The 7,778-nt window shown below is 40.8% G+C and overlaps 1 pseudogene; it reads left to right on the top strand.

The window, feature by feature from the left end:
• Positions 1-2,137: 2,137 nt before the first annotated feature.
• LOC141416349 (olfactory receptor 10H1-like) lies at positions 2,138-3,084 on the top strand (annotated as a pseudogene).
• The last annotated feature ends 4,694 nt before the right edge of the window (positions 3,085-7,778 follow it).

Here is a 7,778-nt window from a genome sequence, read left to right as displayed (position 1 = left end):
TTGCTAGGCAGACACTCTACCTCTTGAGCCAAGCTTCCAGCCTGTTTTTCTCTGGTTATTTTTGAAATAAGGTCTCACTGTTTTTGCCCAGGCTGGCCTGGGCTGCAGTCTTGCTATTTTGTACTTCCCACCATAGCTGGGTGACAGGTGCATACCATGCCCACTTATTGGTTGAGATGGAGCCTCTAGAACTTTTTGCTTGGATTGCCCTCAAACTGAGATCCTCCTGATCTCAACCTCCCAAATACCTAGGATTACAGGAATGAGTCACCAGTTCCTGGAAGTTTTTGTTTCTGAGGTAGTGTCTCACTAATTTTGCTCAGGCTGGTCTCAAACTCATGATCCTCTGCTTTTGCCCCCCAAGAAGCTGGCAAACATTTCTTTTAGTTATTTTATTTTTATCTTCCACAGTTAGGCCCTTTATTAGTCTTGATTCTGTCTTTGAATGTATCTTTTATCTCTATAGAAAGATATTTTTCTCAACAGCTTCCTCTGAACAATTCCTCCTTTGCCTATTAAATGTATGCTGTGATCTCATCTATCAAGGCCTGATTCTTTGTCTAAGGCTTCCATTTTGTCTACTTTTTAGGGCTTCCTTTCCCTCATCTATGTCAAGGTTAGCCTCGTTATTCATGGATCTTTATTTAGTCATGGAAGTTTTGTAATAAGTGTGTCACTTTCTCAAGAACTCCATCTACATATTTTATGAGGACATCTTTGGGGAGATTATCTATGTGGGAGAATTACCATCTGGCTATCGTTGTCTTTCAATTTCAAGATTTTTAAAAATTATCTGCCATGTTTTCTGTTCATGAGAGGTTTAGTTGATTTCCATGGATGTCTTCTATGGTCTGGGTTAAACTAAAGCCTATACACTTAATCATTTTTGGTGCTAATTTGAATAGTGCCTTCCTTGTGTTTTACTTTTCATTTAAAAAAAACAACTTGAGACAATTGGCAAATACAATATAGAAAATTCTTGCACTTTTCTCACATAACTTCTCTTAGCAGTACAATACATAACCCTAGTATAATTATGAGGAATTTAACATCACCACAATTATTTTAATCAGACTACAGGTCTGAAGTTTTGCCAGTTTTTCTACTAATACCGTATATGTTCTAGCATACAATCAATTTGACTTAGTTGTCATTTCAAATTTCATTACCATTTAGTTCTTTCTTTTTGGCAGTACTGGGGTTTGAACTCAGGGCCTCCCACTTGCTAGGTAGGTGCTCTACCACTTTAGCCATGTCCCAACCCTTTTGGTTTAGTTATTTTTGAGACACATTCTTGCTTTATGCCTGGGCTGGCCTAGACCATAATTCTCTTTATTTTTACTTCGTGTATAACTTTGATGACAGGGGAACACCACCTGGTGAGATGGGGTCCTGTGAGCTTTTTCTCTGGGCTGGCATTGAACCATGACCCTCCCTATCTGCACCTTCCAAGTAGCTAGGATTACAGGCTTGAGACACGGTACTCAGCCAAGTCATCTACTTTTGAATTGGGGACTGAACTGACATGTCACTGAGTAGAAACTCTGAGGTCCTAGCACTGGGATTTAAACATAATAGTAATAATAATTGTTTTTATCAGTAGCACTATTTATTGAGTTCTTATCAGAGGTCATGTACTTAAGATCCATGATTTTGTTTAAATCTCAGCACATTATTACAGTTCGTCCTGTATTCTTGAATTTACATCTGTGTTTCAAAAATGTAGTTAGGTCTGTGATTCCTGAGTCTATATTAAGCAAATGTCAACTTTTTTCTTGTGATAATTCTTTTAAAAATATGGTGTAATGACTACGTATATCACAATACATTGTGTTCAATATTCTAAGTCATCTAAACATGATTTAAAGTCTGAGAGTATGTTCATACGTTCTATGCAACACTGCTGTATTCTCAAAAGGGATTTGAGCACCTGAATTTTTGATATCTGGTAGATAGGACTTTGCTGAACCTAATGCCCTATGAATGCTAAGGGATGATAACATAAATACGTATTTGCAGGTCAACTAATCATATCTTGGATAGGTGAAGGAGCCTCTCACATGTTCTTGGAGGCCAGAACTCACTGGAAACCCTGTGCTCCTAAACACTGAGTAATGTTTTCTGTCTCCCATCAGGTATGGCTGCCATACCTGGTCTAAACTTCACCTTCATGTCTGAGTTCATCCTCATTGGCTTTTCCACCTTTCCCCACCTTCAGCTGATGTTCTTCCTGCTGTTTCTGCTGATGTATCTGTTCATACTGCTGGGCAACCTGATCATCATGGCCACCATCTGGAGTGAGCACAGCCTCCACACATCCATGTACCTCTTTCTGTGCTCCCTGTCCATCTCTGAGATCCTCTACACCTTGGCCATCATCCCGTGCATGCTGGCTGATCTGCTGTGCCCCACAGCTCCATCTCCTTCCTGGCCTGTGCCTGCCAGATGATCTTCTCCTTCACATTTGGCTTCACCCACTCCTTCCTACTAACTGTCATGGGCTATGACTGCTATGTGGCCATCTGTCACCCACTGTGCTACAATGTGCTCATGAACCCGCATGGCTGTGCCTGTCTGGTGGCCTGGTCCTGTGTTGGTGGCTCTGTCATGGGGATTGTGGTCACAATAGCCATATTCAATCTCACCTTCTGTGGACCCAATGACATCCACCATTTCTTCTGCCATATGCCACCTCTGTTGAAGCTGGCCTGTGGAGAGGATGTACCAGTAGTGGCCAAAGTTCTGGGCCTGGTGTGTATCTCAGCCCTTCTGGGCTGCTTCCTCCTCATTCTGCTCTCCTATGCCTTCATTGTTGTTGCCATCTTGAGGATCCCCTCAGCTGAGGGGCGACACAAAGCCTTCTCCACCTGTGCATCCCACCTCACAGTGGTGATCATGCACTATGGCTTTGCTTCTGTCATCTACCTAAAGCCCAAGGACCCCCAGTCTCTTGGAGGAGACACTTTGATGGGCTTCACCTACACAGTCCTCACACCCTTCCTCAGCCCCATCATCTTCAGTATGAGGAACAAGGAACTCAAGACCACCATGAAGAAGTCTTTGCTGAGCAAACTCTTTCCCTAGAACCCCTGAAGATGCTGGCTTTCTAACAGGAATATGGTGGGAGGAAGCTCATTTATTCTTCCTGGTCACTCTTCCCTCTGTCTTTCCATTCTGTCTGTCTCTCCCTATGTCTCTCTATCTTTGTATCTCTCACTGCGCTGCCATATGCCTTCCTTCCTTTTGAATAGTGATGCTACATCATGTCAAACTTTTGAATATTTTTCATTGACTAGATATGGTCTTTTGGGGCACCTTTATTGAGAAATTCACAAACTATATAATTTACCCACTTATAGGTTTTTGTAATAATCAGCACAGCCAATTTAAAACACCTTTATATCCTCCACAAGAAACTCTGAACCCCAAAAGAGTTCTGTGATCCTAGCACTAAGGAGGCTGAGTCAGTAGTATTGCAAATTCAAGCCCAACTTGGACTACATAGTAAATTTGGGGCTAGCTGTGTCAATGCAGCAAGACCCTATCTCAAAAAAAAATTCTGAGACCTTCACTCATATACTGGCAACCACAAATATACTGTTTTGTTTCTATGGGTTTGCTTTATTTCACACAGATGGAATCATACAATGTGTGTCCTTTTGTGTCTCAGTTCTTTCATTCAACATCATTCTTTGAAGGTTTATCACATTGTAGCATGCATCAGGTGGTTGCATGATATTCCACTAATTGGATAGTTCACATTCTGTTACCCACTCATGAGTGGATGGGCATTTGCATTGTGTCAACCTTTTGGACTATGATGAATGATGCAGCTGTAAATATTCATGTACAGCTTTTATGTATACATATGTCTTCATAACTTTTGGTATATAGCTGGGAGTGGAGTTGATGTGTCATACAGTAACTCTGCATTTAATTATTTGAGAATATATCATAGTGACTTCCAACCCAATTATCCTGTTTTATTTCTGACCAGCAGTGTGTAAATGTTCTGATTTCTCCACATCCTTGCCAACTCTGTTATGTTCTGACTTTTTGATTATAATCACCCTAATGATGGGTTTTTTTGGGGGGGTTATGTAGTACTGGGTTTTGAACTCAGGGCCTTGCCATTGCCAGCCATACCCCCAACGCTTTTTGCTTTAGTTATGTTTCTGATAGGGTCTCATTCTTTTGCCCATGGCCAGACTCAGACCACAATCTGCCTACTTCTGCCTCTTGTGTAGCTGGGATTGCAGACATGGGTTGCTATGCTTTTTTTTTGGTGGTACTGGTGTTTGAACTCAGGGCTGCACACTTGTTAGGTGGTGTTCTGTTGAGCTACTGTGTCCATGTTACTTGTTCTTTGAGATAGGATCTCACTAACTTTTTGCCTGCGATGGCTTCTAACTGAAATCCTCCAATCTCTGCCTCCCAAATAGCTGGAATTGCAGGTAGGAGCTATTACACCTACCTCTGTTTTATTTTTTCTTTTTCTTTTTTTATTGCTTTTTAATTTAATTTTGCACTGCTGGTATCATTCCCAAGGTCTAGTGCATGCTATACATACTCGAGCCTTACTGGGTTTTGATTTGCATTTCCCTGATGAGAAATGTTTAGCACCAATCCATTTCCTTTCCAAGAAATGTCACTGTGGTTCCCCTTGATCATCAGAGAAAAAGCCAACTTATAGTTTGCTTAACCAAGTGTCAAAACATTCTGAAATGAAAACAAGCTTTATTCTCACTCCTATACTTACTTTTTAAAATAAACTTAAAGCAACCAAAAATTTCACTTGATTAATAAATGTTGCTTTTTGTTTGTGTCATATACTAGACTCCAGGGTCAGTATAAGGTGAGGGAGACAGGGTCCTGAAAGGATAGAATGGCACTTCCTCTTCATTTAAAATGTTGACATTTTGTTCATCATGGAATTTTAAAAATTAATTTTGAATTTTTACATGCATCAAATCAATCATACCATTCCTCATAAACACATTCAATTTTAAAGGAAATAAAATAATTTTGAATAAAAATATTGAATTCAATACTGTTTGTCTTGGTTACTGAATTTTTGGTGGCCTCTTAGATTGGGTGCCACTCACCCCTTAGGTGACAGCTTCACCTCCTCCCAAAGGGGAAAATGCTTGCACTGACTCCTTACTTAAGCCCACAAATTAATTAAAAGCAGGAAAAGTTTGGCATCATTGTCTCCACTTTGTACCTATCTTTGTGCTAAGCCATTCTCTTTATAGTCACTTTACAATCACCTTGGATCCAAAAAAGGACAAAACTGATAATATCTTGATGACAATGAACTGGAGCTCCCTGGAACTGCCACCCTTCCAGTGAGGACAGTTATCTCAAGAATTCTCTCAAACAGGAACCAGATTACTCCCTCCAGTGATAACATTCCAAAACTGGACCAGACCACCTCACTGACCAAGACTGCTCTGCAAGTCACAACTACACCTGTGACTGAATTGTTTAACTACACATACCTTTGTCCCCTGCCCCCAGTTCTTTTGTCTGTTTAAGCCTGTAGCTCAGGTCTGTACCCCAAAGATGGCTGAAGATGATCTGAGTGCTCACTCTGTGTTTTCCCATGGCACATCCCGAACTGTGTAATAAACCTCCTTTGTTTGCCCTCACCAGGCCTCTTTATTTGGCATTTATGGGTGGGTGTCTGGACCTGGCATGTGGAATCTCATGAGTTTTGCCTTGGGTCCAGAACTCCAGTTTCATCATCTCTAGATGACTTAGAATACTCATACAGTGTAAATGGTGTACAGTGTTGTTAAATGGTATGTTCAGGGAATAATGACAAAGAAAAATTCTGTTTGGGAGAGATGCCATCTTGAGAAAGTATCTTCAATCTGCAGTTGTGAGGAAGGTTAAATGAAGGAAAGATCAGGCCTCACAGAAAAATATTACCTCTTTGATTAACCATGCCTTGGCTCAGGAACTGCCCTAAGCTGGCCGGGAACCACCCATGCCCTGCCCCACTCATTGATTATTGGTGGGAATCTCCCAGTTCTCCTCTTTCCATAGGTTAATGTTGGCTTTACAAAGCACCTGAAGAGTGGAAATATGCTTTCTCGGCCGTGGACTCCACCTGGGCCTCACCGTGCTTCCCTTTCTATTTTCCTTTCCTAACTTTTAATAAACTACCTTTACACCCACGTGTCCTGCCATGGATTCTGATCACAGTCTGCACTAGTGCCATTAACAGTCAGTTGAATCTGAGGATATGGAACTCATGCATGTGGAATTCTTACTGCACAGATATTTGTTTAACATCTACTTTTCCCTTCTGAAGTTTAAGCACTGAAATTTGGGATTTTGTGTAACTGGCTCAATGTTTTATCCCAAGTAGTGCCTAGAAATGTGTGCACACAGAAGGAGCTCAATAAATGTCCACTGAATGAATACAGCAGTGTTTGTAATACTCACCATGATAACATGCAGGACTGGGGGGTGGAGGCTGTCCCGTGGTGTATTGCAGGATATTGAACAGCATGTGCTGTTCTAACCTGTTTGATGCTGTACCAGATCTTCCCTCCACCACGTCTAACAAACTAAATGACTCCAGAAACTTCTAAATGTCCCCTGGGAATGTGGGATAAGAACCCTGGGGCTACACAAACGAGGGAAGTCTTCACTGATGAGTTCAAAACCACCGCACTCTTGCCTCTTTGGCAACCTTGGAACTTGGTCCAGGTGCAGATCGATTTTACATGTCAAGTTGGGAAGGTCATGGGATGTACAGATATCTGATTAAACATTATTTCTGTGAGGTATTTTTGAAAGACATTAGCACTTGAATTGTTGAACTGAGCAAAAGATGGCCCTCTTCAGTATGAATGAAATTAAAGAATTAAAGGTTGGATTCATGCCCCTTTTGCCTGCATGTATGCATGAGCTGAGACATTGCTCTCCTGCCCTTGGCACTAATGGGTTCTCTGCCCTCAGACTCACAAGGATCTACACCATCAAGTTTCCTGTTCATATATATGTATATATATGTGTGTGTGTATATATATATATATATATATATATATATATATATATATATATGAATGTATGTGTGCATTATGTATGGGCTTTTTGAAGTACTGGTGTTTGAACTCAGGGCTTTGCATTTGCTAGACAGGCACTCTACTCCTTAAGCCTCACCTCCAGCCCATCTCTGGCTCTTTGATATTTGAATTACACCACAGATTTTTCTGGCATCTTCTGTTTTGTGGGATTTCTCAGCTTCCATGATTGCATAAACCAATACTTTATAATAAATATCCACCTGTCTGTTTATGTGTCTAGCTATCTATCATCTACCTATTACCCATCTGTCCAGATATTATTGGTTTTGTCTCTGGAGAACCATGATTAATATCTTAGTTAGAATCCTAATACTTCTGTGTGTCACTCCACTAAGCCTTGTGGGAATATCCCCAAATGAGAAAGGCCACAAATAATTGTTAAATTTATATTGAAAAGCTAGCATTAATTGAGTGCTTTTGGTGGGGCAGACCCAGTTGACTGCCCTATACAGAAGCATCCTAAAAGTTTAATACACTATTATTTATTATTAAATCTATTTTAATGGTGGGAAAATGAACATAGAAACAAGATGCAACTTAACCAAAGACAATTTATTTGATCACTTAACCAGTGCACACCACTACCCACATGTTAGCACTTCTCTATGTCTTGAGGGAGCAAGGTGTCACCTGTGTCACTTCCTATCAGCTGTTGCCATGTGATGAGTCATGGGGACC

The sequence above is a fragment of the Castor canadensis genome, chromosome 14, assembly GCF_047511655.1.
Source record: "Castor canadensis chromosome 14, mCasCan1.hap1v2, whole genome shotgun sequence".
Lineage (NCBI taxonomy): Eukaryota > Metazoa > Chordata > Mammalia > Rodentia > Castoridae > Castor > Castor canadensis.
Note: the sequence above shows the minus strand (reverse complement) of the source record. Positions and strands in the feature narration are given on the sequence as shown.